The 14,329-nt window shown below is 35.3% G+C and overlaps 1 protein-coding gene and 1 pseudogene across 2 annotated transcripts in view; one reads left to right on the forward strand and one right to left on the reverse strand.

Moving 5' to 3' along the window:
• The window catches only part of LOC137491346 (uncharacterized), a 45,537-nt gene that overhangs the window by 5,541 nt on the left and 25,667 nt on the right, over positions 1-14,329 (forward strand). The window lies entirely within an intron of this gene.
• On the reverse strand, positions 1,111-7,492 carry LOC141381924 (uncharacterized; annotated as a pseudogene). Its single transcript, XR_015942121.1, has 5 exons — positions 7,399-7,492; positions 4,209-4,234; positions 3,897-4,060; positions 3,593-3,689; positions 1,111-2,913 (listed from the first exon to the last, which is right to left on the reverse strand). The product of XR_015942121.1 is annotated as an uncharacterized LOC141381924, transcript variant X1 (transcript).

Here is a 14,329-nt window from a genome sequence, read left to right on the forward strand (position 1 = left end):
TGGTTGGTTGTAAAAAGGAGTTTAATGGGCTAGTGAGTTAAATTTTAGTTTCTGTGTGTTAAGAAACTTGTTTGTTTTTGCATTGTGGAATTTTACAGGCAGTGTGTCTGTTTTCTTAGTTGTTATTTAAATACATATATTCTTTTGTGTGTGGTACGTAAAAGGTAATTGTATTGTTTCTTTGTCTGACTTTTTGATATTAAAATTTAAGCTGTAGGGAGAGGGTGCCATTTTTATTTTTGTAATTGTTTGACTGTGTTTATTGATAGTAAGGGAGTTGAGGAAAGCCTGTGTTGTTTCTTTTCTTTTACCTGAAATTAGGTTATTTAGTACTCCTCCTGAGCTAGACCTGTTTTGTTTGTTGTTTTGGTTAATCCTTCTCCTGAAGATTTATGCTTCATTTATTGTTTAAGAACCAAATAATAAAATAAGTTTACTCTTGTGGTTGTTTCACATTTCTGAGGCAGGATTGAAGTGTTCCCTCAATATTTGTTTATTTAATTTATACACAATTCATTAATTTGGTCTCCTTTTTTCTCAAATTCTAAATTTTAATTTTCTTTGTTATTTTCCTTCCCCAACCCTAGACCAAAAAGGGGAAGGGACGTAACACTTGGTTTCGTGGTGGTGTAGTTCTTTATTTCACTAGTCCTAATGTAATTTGCGGTATTAAAAGTACAAATAAGACCAGCATGCCATAGCTCAGTGTGCGCGGTATATGTGACGTCATTGCCGTGTTTGCGGAGGTTCACTTTGGAAGCGCGTGACATGATTTTGGGTGAAGAGTTCATGCGGCGCCGCGTTTGATTTGAGTTGAATAGGAGTCACTTTGAAGGGATTTTGTCTGAAACAGTACGACTGTACAGGCATCTTAACGATCCGACCATGCATGATCACCATAGAGATAACCAGATGACCAATAATTCTTGGCTAGAAATAGTAACAGCCGTGGAAAGGAAGTGTTTTGTTAAAAAGTTTGGAAAAACCTAGGGGATAAGTTTGTTACAACAAAAAAAAGGCCATGGCAAAAGTGGAGACCCAGGTGGTTTTATTACTACAGAATATGTTTTTCCACCATTTGTAGGTTTTACACTGATGTATATTTTTGAAGTTAAAACAATGTAACAAAAATTAAGTAACAAATTAAGTCTTTGATAACTGGAAAAGAAAATATGAACCTGTCGGCTTACAGTATACTGATGCCCAATTTCTAGGTTTTATTAGTGATAATGGACAGGTTTGTTGGACCATTATTGCATTTTCAGCTCAAAGGTAGAGGACAAAAACTAGCCAGACAATAATTTGTCAATTGTTGATTGGGCAAAATAATTAAAAGTTTCTTTTGCTATTATTCTTGCCAGAATAAAAAATATAATTGTAGAGTAGGCGAGGCAGTGGCGCAGTAGGTAGTGCTGTCGCCTCACAGCAAGAAGGTCGCTGGGTCACTGGTTCGAATTTCGGCTTTTCCGCACTGACACATTAGTGAGGGTGTACCATTTTGCAACATTAAGTACTTCCCCACCCCATACAGTCAGGGACATGCTGTCTGTCGCATCGGCAACCTTATAAGACCTGGTCATCATTTTTTGACTACTGCGGGTGTATGCATCTCTGGCTTCATTTAACTGCAACACCTTGACTTTGATGTTCACCTAAAACAGAAAAACACAACATACTTTTGTGACACAAAACAAAAATTTATAAAGCAACAACATAACCTTACACTAATTTCACATTTAAATCATACAATTAATATTACACTACCTACAAATGCAGCAATACGTATAATGAAAGTAGTGTTAGTATTAAAAATGTAATTATCAATAAAATCTATTTAAAATTGTAAAATTAAGCACTCGATTATAATTGCAGCAATACAAAATAAATAAATTACTATTCACACACACAAACTAAACTCTAAAATTTAGCACAGCACTGTTATCTACTACACTGTAAACCCAAATATGGGTTTACAGTAACGATGTAACTCGTTGCCTCAATTTTTAAGTTCATGAACTTAAAAAATTAAGTTTTCAAAACAAATATTTTGATTACATGCTACTTAGACGTTTTCATTACAGTTAAATTAAAACTTGTTATGAAACCAATTTAAATATTTTAAGTTACAGTAACTTAAAATTTTGCTTAAAATTTCATGGCATTAAGTTAACATTACATAAAAAAATAAGTACACAAAGAACCATTTTAAGTTGAATCAACTCAATATTTATTATTGTCTTTGTCTTTTTGTTTTAAGTACCAGTAACTTGTATTGTACAAGTAGAATAACATTTAAAAAAACAATAATCAAAACTAAATTTGACACTGCAGTGCTAATTTAAAAGGATAAAACCTGAAAAGCAGATTGAAGACCACACCTCTGACATTAAAAATTCACGAACCTGCATGAACTTTTACAAAAACATGAACCATTTAAAACTAAATTACCTATATGGTTACAAAGTACTACCCAGCTGTACTTAACTCTTAAAAACAAGAGCTGCATTAATGACAAATAACATTAATAAATGCACATTGTGAGAAAAAAATGCAGAAACCTTTTAACCAGTATTTTCACAAAAACAAATTACATAAAACTCGAGGAATTGCCAGGCCTACATTCGCATCAAATCATTTTTGAGACTCTGTAACTTGGGTGACAGTTTACCCTTGTCAAGACAAAGTAAAATCTTTTGAATGAATTCAAAAGTGTTGGCCAGTCCTTTGTGATAGTTGAGGTGTAAGTGCATAGATCAGTCCAAACAATACCAGGAAGAATCTGGAGAGGCTGCTCAAAATCTTACTCTCGATGACAAGTTTTTCACAGGTTGAAAGAGAACTGAACTTATGTCATTTTCTTTGACGACTGCGAGGAGGGCCACTGCAACATCTGTAAGCTCTGGCTCATCAGAAAATCAGCTCATCAGTGTCCTGTAAGATAAAATAGATGTTAAAGCAAAAACAGAAGATTGGTCAAGTCAGCCTAGCAAACAGTAAACAAAAGTTGCAATAACTTGATACTATGCTAAAAAAAAAAAAGAAAAGAAAACGCTTAGTTTTGCTTAAAGCAATTTAGTACTAAAATAATTTTACAGTGAGGTCAAAGAAAATAAATCGCACAAACTATTTGGTTGGAAAGACAGAATAAGAGTAATGTACTGTATGCATGTAAGTATGGCGACGCAATGGCGCAGTAGGCAGCGATGTGGCCTCACAGCAAGATGGTCGCTGGTTCGAGCCTCTCCTGGGTCAGCTGGTGTTTCTGTGTGGAGTTTGCATGTTCTCCCCGCATTCGTGTGGGTTTCCTCCGGGTGCTCCAGTTTCCCCCACAGTCCAAGGACATGCGATACAGGTGAATTGGGTAGGCTAAATTGTCTATAGTGTATGAGTGTGTATGGATGTTTTCCAGTGATGGGTTGCAGCTGGAAGGGTATCCGCTGTGTAAAACATATGCTGTCTAAGTTGGCGGTTCATTCTGCTGAGGTGACCCCAGATTAATAAAGGGACTAAGCCAAAAAGAAAATGAATGAATGTATATATGCATGTATGTATAAGAACTGTTTGGTGTGGTAATGTAATGTTTTTTTAAATACTCACCATGCAGGTCCTTAAAAACCCAGTGATTTCCTCACATAGATACACAGAGCATGAACAACAGTGACACACTTGATGTGCACATCATGGAACTCCTATAACGATAAAAAGAAAACTGTATATAATTGAACTGTAAATGTTAAACAATATAATCAGATATACAAAACCAGACAAATACAAAAAAAAGGGTTCAAAATGTTTTAGTGGTTTAGTGTTCAAAGTTCATTTGAATCATCAAATTTTTCAAACTTTTAATCTTTTAATAAAGTTTTAGCCTATAAAATGCACAACAATAGTTTTACCTGTTCATCATGGATTCTTAGGATTTCATTTAAAGTATCTGATATCTTCCCGGTTCTGGCTGCCTTCTATCGGAACAGGGTCATTAGGCTAGGAAGGTGTTGGTCAAGCTCAGAGTAGAATATGTTGGGCAGGTTCTGGTTTTCCGTTGGAACTCTGCATACACCTAAATCTTAAAACAATGACAGACAGGGAACACAGCCATATTCATTATGTGAACCTGGTTAATCTACTACCCCCTCAAAGAAACTAGCCCCTGAATGTGGTATATGTTATCAAGAAAGCAATAACAGAAAAAAGTGTTACCCCATTACCTCAGATTCCATCTTAAGCCAACAACCTAAAAAAAAAACGAGATTAATGTTAGATAGTGTATATTTATCCAGTAATGAAATATGTAAAGCCTTTAGGAGTTTTTAAATCATTAAATTAAATTGAAAAGTTATTTATGTTGATGTAACCCCAAACAAAAAGGGGACTACTATATAATAGACAGTTGTGGCTGTTAAATGTTAAGCCGGAATGTGATTGTTGTGGACTACATCACTGTTTTATCTCTAAACAGATGTCATCAGTCAAAACTAAAGTGCAACAGTTATATATTATTTTTCCATACTAGACTTAAAATATATTAAACTGTTTAGACACATTTCTACAATGACACTTGCTCTTCAAGTCCCCAGTTTGTATCAATGGCAGACCAACACATTGTGGAAAGTATGTTTTCCAAGTTATATCGTTTTTAACACAGCAGACAAAAGCTGTCTCATTTCAGAGGCTGCATCCGCCGAATGATGCATTGGAAGTGCGATGCGTGTTCGTGGCGCGCCAAAGGCTGTTTCATTTTTTTTTTTTAATTCAAACGCAGCCTCAAAAATGTGTCCTTCACTTCCCAGGTAACGAAGTATACAACCGGTGGATCCTTCGCGGCCTCGAACATCCCAAGATTCATTGCTCGCTGATAACGGCAGGACGTTTTTAAAAGGAAAACTCTGGATTAAATGTATGAATTGGGTTTATTTGACTTTGATATCTAAACACGTTTAAAAATAGACTGACATGTCTTACTAAAGAGGCACTCACCTTTGAAGTCTACATCCTTCGGAGGGCGCAGCCTCTGAACCAATGCCTAGTTCAGACTACGTGATTTTAGCCCCGATTTTGGCTCGCCGACAGGTTTTGAGAAATCGCCGACAAATGCCTGAAATCTCAGTTAAATCGCTGCTCGTGCACGTGAGTGACAATCACACAGTATGAACGATCAAAGACGCGATCTGAGAGAATCGCCGATGAGTCGCCGATGCCTGTGAGATATTTGGCATGCTAAATATCTGGAGCTGTCGGCGATTCAAATCATGCCGTGTGAATTGAGTTTTGACTGAAAATACCATCAGTGATCGCCTACAGCCAATGAGAGAGCAGCTTTCACTTGTGTGTGCGTGTGTGTATACCTGCTGCAGGCCAACGGGAGGCTGGGGGAGAAGTTAAAAGCGCGCTTTTTCGGTTTATTTGGACCCACGAAATGGAGGAAAAACTCGTGGAGGTTTGACAGGACTCAGGAGCAACCGTGTCTGTTTGACGTTTTATACAGAAAGAAATTTCTCATTATGTCGTTAATAACAAAAGATATACTACATATTTTTGGCTGTGAGACATAGTTTGGACGAAGTTGTCGGCGATTCTCCCTATAGTAAAGTCATGCAATGTGAATGTCTATGTCGCCGAACCATCTTGCAGTGTAAACAAAGCAGCGACGAAACGCTAGCCCAGGTAGTCATGCAGTGTGAAAACATCTGTGACACGAATAGTTTGAAAATCATGCAGTCTGAACTCGGCATAGGACACAGCTAAAGCCTGACGGATACAGTGTTGCCAGATTGAGCGGTTTCCCCGCACAATTACTTAGACGGTTTTAAATACTGTGCGGGTAAAAATGACATAGACGGGTCAAGAAACATTGGCCGTTTTTGCAACGACGTTCCCCTCAGCCCCAGATACCACCTCCCGGTCCTTAACTCGGAGCAGCATATGATAGCCTCCAGATTTCTGGGCAGGAATTTCAGCGGGTTTTGAGGCTGGAATCAGTCAAGTTACATCTGGCAACACTAGATGCTTATTTTTAAATCGCGTGTCAGTTACAATCTAAGCGCCTAATGTCGTGCAAGTGGAAATATAGACTACAATTCGTTCAAAATGTATATAGAAGTTAGCTAATGTAATGTGTAACATATGCTTCGATGGGTATTTATATCAGGCCCATTTCATCAGTTATTCGTCGCGAGACATCCGTAACTTTTGAATATGAATATACGTAACTGGTGAACGCTATTTAAAGATTTGTCTAACTTTTTACAAAATAAGACCATGTTTATAATGCATGTAACACTTACCGTGACACCAGAGGTGCTGATAACTGCCGAAAGCTTGAAGCTGAAATTCTCCTCACTCACTGCAGTATTTCGTGGCGCCAAAAGTGAAGCATTGTGCGTTCCCACAATGTCGCAAAAGTCTCACGCTGAACTTGGAGCACGTGAACCTCGTGAGCCAATAAAATGTCACAGAAACATCAGCGGCATATTTTACTGCCTGTAATAATAATAGATATATTATATCTAATAGAATATTCTATTTTGGGCTTACATTAAACCAGCTGTTCTGTTTATTTTAGCCTGTTTATATGTATATAATTTAATTAAAAAATGACAAAACAATTGCTTAACCACACACACACACACACAAATATTACTAATTTCATACGTAGATAGCGTGTTGAAACTACAAAAAAGTCTTATTTTATATATTTCTCTTTGTGATTTGTATTTTGCAGCACATTGTCAACCTTTTGTTTTGTTTAATAGTGCTATATAAATACAATTGACATTGACATTAACAAGTAAAGTTAAATTATAACTTACTTAATGAGCAAGTTGTTCCAATTAATCAAAAATAATAAGTTCAATTCACTCAAAACCTATAAAAAAGTTAAACAAACTTAAACTATTTAAGTTAGTAGAACTACTTTAGAAAATTGAGTTTTTACAACTCAATCAATTAAATTATTTTGAGCATTTGGGTTTACAGTGCACCGTTTGTTCAAATAATGATTGTAAATGACAACCACTGGATAACTGCAAGCAATGTTTTCTGAGGTCCCAACGAGGTTTGCATTTATAACAGCCTGGACACAAACATCTCCGAGCAGACAGCACAGAAATTATTCTGGCTTATCCGCCCACATGCATCCCAATTTGTTGTCAGAGAGCCTGATGTTCAAATGCAGCAGTCAACCAGCACTTGCGGATTATTTGCTTTGGCCTTTGCTAAAGCATTATGTGATGGAGTCAAACCAGAGGAGTGCAAGTTCCAGGAGAGCAATATGAGACAAACGCTTTACAGACCGTTGACGAACAAAACGGCTTCGGTATTTAAATACCAAAAAAACAAAAGCAAGACCTGAAAGAACCTCTCTTTTTGTGGAGGTTCAATGTATCTGCAGAACCTCACACAACACAGAGATGATGGTGCAGTGCAACAGCTGCAACAAGTGGTACCACCCCAATTGCGTTTCAGTCCCAGTGAAAGCTTTGAACACCACCATGGAGGAGTGGAACTGTGAAATCTGCACTAACTGAAGTGTGTGTTTCGGCATTAAATGCATAACATACCAAATATTTGGCCTTACACAAACGCCCATAGGTATGCATAGTATAATGCAGAACAATATAAATAATATATATAATATATAATGAATGGAATTACACAAAAGTACTGTTATCTTTCCAGCTTTCACTCACTCACTCACGCACACATACTCTCACATACACACACGCACACGTACACACGCACACACACAGTAATAGTATACATCTGTCTGAGGCCATTTGAATATGTTTGGAAAGTGTGGTAATTTCAACAATAAATGTTCATTCACACTAGAAAATAGGTAAAAATGTAAAAAAAAATATTGTGAAATTACTGTTCATTCATTCAAATTGATATTTTCTATGACTGTACAATAAAAACACTGTATTTTCCATGATTGTAGCGTGTTATTATTAAAATATGCAACAGTAATATGATATGAAAAGTGGACACAGTGGTACATCAGGACATGTAGAACAAGTATCTGGTGGAGTTGACAGAAAACAATTTGATTTTAATTTTTTATGATTTTTCTAATATGACCATACAGTAAAAAGTAAGTGTTTTACATGATTTTTGTTATGTTAATATTTATATGTGATTTAAGTAGGAAAAATAAACATTTGCACAATAATGATTTTTTTCCCATTAATTTAGCAACATTCCACATGAAAAAAGGGGAAATATTCACAGTAAAACACAAATAAACCAATAAAACATAGTTACACAGTAAACACCTAAATAGTAGGTTGTGAAAATGAAAAGGAATGTGAATAGATATGACAGCCTTGTAATGACTTTAATACTATTAATTTTGTTTTAAACTCGCAAATAAAACACATTTACAGCAAAGCAAAGAAATAATAGCACAGACTACATACAAAGTCATGGTTATTATGTACCCAAATATGAATAAAAGTGACGATTTTTTATTATCTCTCATTTGAAATCATTTACGCGAATAAAAGTGAAACAAGATTTTAAAACTGCTGTGCATTAAACACACGCGTCTTTAATCTACCGCGAAACACCGAGTTGACGCGCACTGCAATTAAAAGCAGAGATTGCTTGACCGTCTCTCTCTGAATCGCAGATGGCATGACCGCAGTCCCCGTCAAGCGCTGAAGTCCCGTTTAATCTTTTTCAGAGCCTTTAATACATATATATGTATTTATTTATATATATATATATATATATATATATATATATATATATATATATATATATATATATATATATATATTTATATAGAGATTTATATATATATATATATATATATATATATATATATATATATATATATATATACACACACACACACACACACACACACACATACATATATATATATATATATATATATATATATATATATATATATATATATATATAAATCTCCACAACTGTTCCTGGCATAATCGCTTTTGCATCTTATATTAAGATTACCATATAGTATATGTGTTTTGTGTGTGTGTGTTTTTGGTTTTGATCAATGTTTTCATAACCTTTTTTTGTTTTTATTCTCCAGAATTGTTCCTGAGTCGTGTGCTGCTTGCTTGTATTTGAGGTGAATTCTGTTTTCTCTGTACAGTTGTGTTAATTTGTTACATATTTCTTATTTAATAGTTGCATCTAAAAGAAACAGAACATAAACCTCCAATAATTTACCTTTTATTATAATTTTGTGTGTGTAGTGGTGTTATCAGTGTTTGTGGCTTTTTGTTCTCTTCATCTACATTACCGGTTCCTAGTTTGGGGTCAGTTTTTCTGACAGTCAATTATTCTGTTCACCAATAACATTTATTAAATGTAAAAAAAAAATAAAGTTAAATATTTATTTAAAAATATTTAAATAACTGCTTTGTTATTGTATGCAGTTTTAAATGAAACTATTACTCCAGTCATTATTGATTTTATTACCATTAATACTAATATTAATATTAGAGTGATATCTTAGAGACTAGAGTAATAAAGCTGAATCTTTAAAATCACCGGAATAAATTAATTAAATTATAAACTACTTTTGAAGTGTTATTTTATACTGCAGTAACATTTTACAATGTGTACTGTTTTTGATAAAATAAATGCAGCTTTGATGAGCAGGATAAGCTTTTTTCAAAATATTTAAAAGTCGTACTGACCCCAAATTTGTGACTAGTAGTGTATGATAAACTGCTGTTGCATAATTTACATCGTAAAAAGTTCTATAGAAATTAAGATTAATTCAATTGGTAAAATATTTAAGAGTGAATCACTGGGATTGTGATCCTCATATTATTCACAGTTTCTCAAAATAAATGCTAATAATGCATTTACCAGTGCTTTGACAAGCTTTTAGGTTTGAAATATACTAGCGGTGGTAGCTGGATTTAAACACCTTTTACCCACATCACATAAATGTATAACTATATGCGAGAAACAAAACATAATTTAATTTTTAACAATATTTTTTAGTTATTATGACACTGTTTTAAACTGTTGCTTGTCAATAGGTTGAAGTTTAAATCACTGTTTGGTTTACTTTTATTGTATTCAGGTGCCACGTGGCAGGTAAAATATGTTGCTGACATTTTTTGTACAGTACTGCACTATTAAAAGAATGTTAGATATGTATAATATATGTAATATGTCAGCATCATCAAATAAAAATTTTTTTTACAACAAATGAGAAATAAATGACAGAAAATAGAATAAATACAGACAATGTCTTGAATAATTATAATTGCAAGCATTAAAATTAGACACCCCAATTCAAATAAGGCAAATGAGTTAAGTAACCATTTCTAATGTTGTACAAATGTTTTGCAGCCACCTTAGATGTAATTTTTGAGTATTTAGTAAAGTTATTTACATCAGAGATATATTTATTTAGTGTTTCTCTCACTCTTTCGGCTGTGCACGTACTGTCAGCTGTGAAGCCAAGCGAAAGTAAATCAGTCTTACAATAAGTAATGATAAATATTTAGATTAATAATTTCTGTAATTAAATAGTTTTTTTCTTAAGTAAAAAGTTTTGTTTGCTGGTTTCATTAGCAAGAAAGTTTATTGTTATTGAAAGGTTTTTATGTTTTTGGTTCATTTAACAAATTTGACAAGTAGCGATGGCAACTGCATTTTGACTAAAATCTGTTTTCCTGTTCTTTTGTTTCACCAACAGAATGGCTTCAAAATCCAGTTTCCCCTACTTCCGTGCTGAGCCCATTACCATGCAGTGCATTGGCCACAGGACCACTGCTAGTAGTGTAGATTTTACAATCAAAGATGGTCAAATTTGCCGTGGTGCTCAAAGAATTGTTCATGTAAGTGTTGTCGCGAACAATGAAAAAAGCTACACTGTGCCCTGGAACTCCCCTGAAGCACCTTTTCAGGAAGGGTTAACCTATGTGATTAAAAACTACACTACTAGCTGTAAATATGTCAAGATTGTTTATTTATTAGTGCAAAAAGAACAATTTTTAGAACTGCTCTTAACCTGGCCGAGTCTGCTACCAGCGCCGCCCTTCAAATACTGCATCCCCCCTCAATGCATCTGACAGGGGAGGAACATGACCTCTATACAAGAGGGGGGTACCTCACCCTCAAAGGGACAATTAAAAATGTGAGTTTATTTAATAATGTTGCAAAAAGTGTTTTTACACTTGAGCTAAATTTATAGCTAAAATAAATTAAATTCGAACATATGATAAAACGTTTTCAAATTGTGAATCATTCAGCTAATGTTTTGATGTGAGTGTGTGTGTGTGTGTGTGTGTGTGTGTGTGTACATATTTATATACATAAACACACACACACACACACACATATATATATATATATATATATATATATATATATATATATATATATACACACACACACACGCACAAATATACAGTGTTTCTTATAGCATTTTTTTCAGTTGTGGCAGTAGACCTATTGCACAGATCTACCAACTACCTGTGACGATATTTCAATAACAAAAGTCGAGATCGCATTTATGTAAAACGAGCATGCGAATGTCATAGCTTGCACGCCGATTTCTTTTGCTTGTGCACAAAACTTTTTGCACACCCTCAAATATACACTGCTCAAGCGCAGACTTTCTTGTGCTCTCTTCAGTAAATGCTGCTGAAGTGTGATTTAGAGCATTTATGTAACGAGTATGTCTCCAACATTTGTTAGATTGGCTAGGAATATTTATGAATGTCTCCAATAGAGAGGAAATGGCGCACTAAGCAGAGATTCGCTCGTATTACATAAATGCGATCTTGACTTGTAATACTGCTCACAACATTTGACAATTAAACAATGCCATAGGATAGGTAGTTTGTAGATTAGTTTAAAAGGCCCAACCAAGTCTGCCGCCACAGCTGGAAAAAATCCAAGAGAAGACACTTATGTGTGTGTGTGTGTGTGTGCATACTTGCATACATACACACAAGTCAAAATTTTTAGCCCCCCTGTTTTTTTTGTTGTTGTTTTTTCCCCGCAATTTTTGTTTAATGGAAAAAGTTATTTGTTTAAACATTTTTCTAAATATAATAACTAATTCTAATTCTAATAACTAATTTCTATCAGGGTTCCGGGTCTATTATGGAATTTTGACATGACATTTTCCAGGCATGGAAAAGTTTTGGAAAAATAGAAAAACTCATAGTTTAAGAAAAGTCATGAAAATTAGTTTAACAAATATCTGTATACTTGTATATAGGCTGGCTTTTTTAAATTCTTTTCTGTCCTTGGCCAAAAACATGCTCTCACATGCTCGCTGTGTAAGTATTATCTAAATAAATTTTACACAATACTAAAATAAGTTTAAACTAAATTAATTGTGTTTTATGATATGCTATAATAAATTTGAACATGCATTATTCTTTCCTATTTATCACATATACATAGACACTACATGAAATATTAGGTTCTAAAAATTTACATGACAGTCTTGAAAAAACTCATGGAATTTTAGTAGTAAAAATATATGAATCCTTTTATCTATTCCTTTTATCTTTGCTGTGATGACAGCACATAATGTTTTACTAGATATTCTTTAAGACACTAGTATTCAACTTAAAAGTGACATTTAAAGGCTTAACTAGGTGTGTGTTTAAACAAACCTATAAATGTGTACTGTAAATTCAACAAAATGTTAATTGAACTTTTAATTCACAGCTACAGGTACCAAGAATGGCCATTGTGCAAAACTCTGAGGTGCCTATACTTGACTTTGTACTCCAGTGTGGTCAAAACACATTTGATGTCTCTTTATGGCGGGACACGGCCTTGGAGGAGTTTCAGTTGAATTCAGAGGTGACAGTGACGCACCTTAAAGCGGTCGTGAAGAGAGATGGATCAAGGAAATTAAACTCCTCTGCTTACACAAGGATTGAGGTGAGCAATGTGTTTAAAGGAGTGGTCCACTATATTTTAAACTTTAGTTGATGTGTAATGTAGTTGTGTGAACATAAACAGCATCTCTGAATGTAAAATGCTCAAAGTTCAATGAAAAGGGAGACCTTGACTTTTACAGAGTAAGCTTAGCAAAGCCTACAATGAACGAAATTTGGGTACTACAAAAAATACATCCAGGCCAGCGAGATCACAAAGGTGTTTTACCGCGCACACACACACACTGTGCAGCTAAGGGGCGTGGCCAGAGGCACTATAATGTTACAGCAGAGGGAGCTAAAAAGCCATCCAAACGCTGCTATTTTCACAGAGCTTTTTCTGTATTTGGGCTTCAAAAGGACACGACACAGAGAGAGAAGTGCTCACAGTTTAATATTAATTATGTTCCAGAGAATTATAAGATACATAGCAAGCATGATTTGACAAAACACAGCTACCAGAATCTCTCCCAGTTCAGTGCTGGATTCGGTTAAAATCTTCTTAAAGGAGGAGCAGCTCCAACAAGCAAAACCTGTGAAATGGGACCACAACTTGTAAGTATTTTTATTTGTTAAAATTGATCATGACATGCACGGTGTCTAGCGTTTACAGTATGCTGTAGCAAAGATGTAAACAACAGGAAATGCTGTTTGGCACCATTAACTGCTGTAAACACCCACTCTTCACCAGCACGTGCGTGTCTCTATGAACAGCTTTTAAAGGTTCAGGACACCCTGGAGAACTTTTTTTTTTTATATTAACAGATGTGTGTGTGTTGAGCATCAGTTAAGACAATGTTAGCACCTGTCAGCTTTAATTGTGGGGAAAACTGGATAATTTTGAGCTTTTGTCAGCTAATTTCAGCTTCCGGGTTTAAAATGATTTTTGGGGAGGGATCAAAATCGGCGACGTAGCGCAGTACCGCAAGTGCAATGAAGACGCGTCGGTTTCTCAATATTATTCATATCGGAGTTTTCTTATCCTATGAGAAGAGCCGGCTGCTCAATTATTCATGAGAGCATGTGCTTTCCGAAGGCAGACCTGCCAGTTTCAAGCAAGCTGTGAGTGAGACAGACCAACGGCACGCAGTAGCCGTTCAAGAAGGCTCGTATGTGTTTGTTTCCATGATCCATGGGGTTTGATGCATGTTTTTTCCCCGCGATCCTGTCAGGGCCGATCATATAGCAAAGCTGTGTGTGTGTGTGCTGCAAGCATTTTTATCGGGAGAGCAGTGCAAAAATTGAAGAATGGCGGACGTTGACTTTTATCAGGAGTTCGTTCACATTCAGACACATCGCCGTGCTGCTGTGTTTGCCTAAATCCTCCAGATTACCAGCAGGGCTAACGGTTAAAATAGACAGGTCAGGAGACCTGCTGCACTGAGTCTGCATTCAGATCTATAATAGACCCGGGGATTGAGGGAGAATCC

This window comes from Danio rerio, chromosome 4, assembly GCF_052040795.2.
Source record: "Danio rerio strain M-AB ecotype USA chromosome 4, GRCz13ab, whole genome shotgun sequence".
Taxonomy (NCBI): domain Eukaryota; kingdom Metazoa; phylum Chordata; class Actinopteri; order Cypriniformes; family Danionidae; genus Danio; species Danio rerio.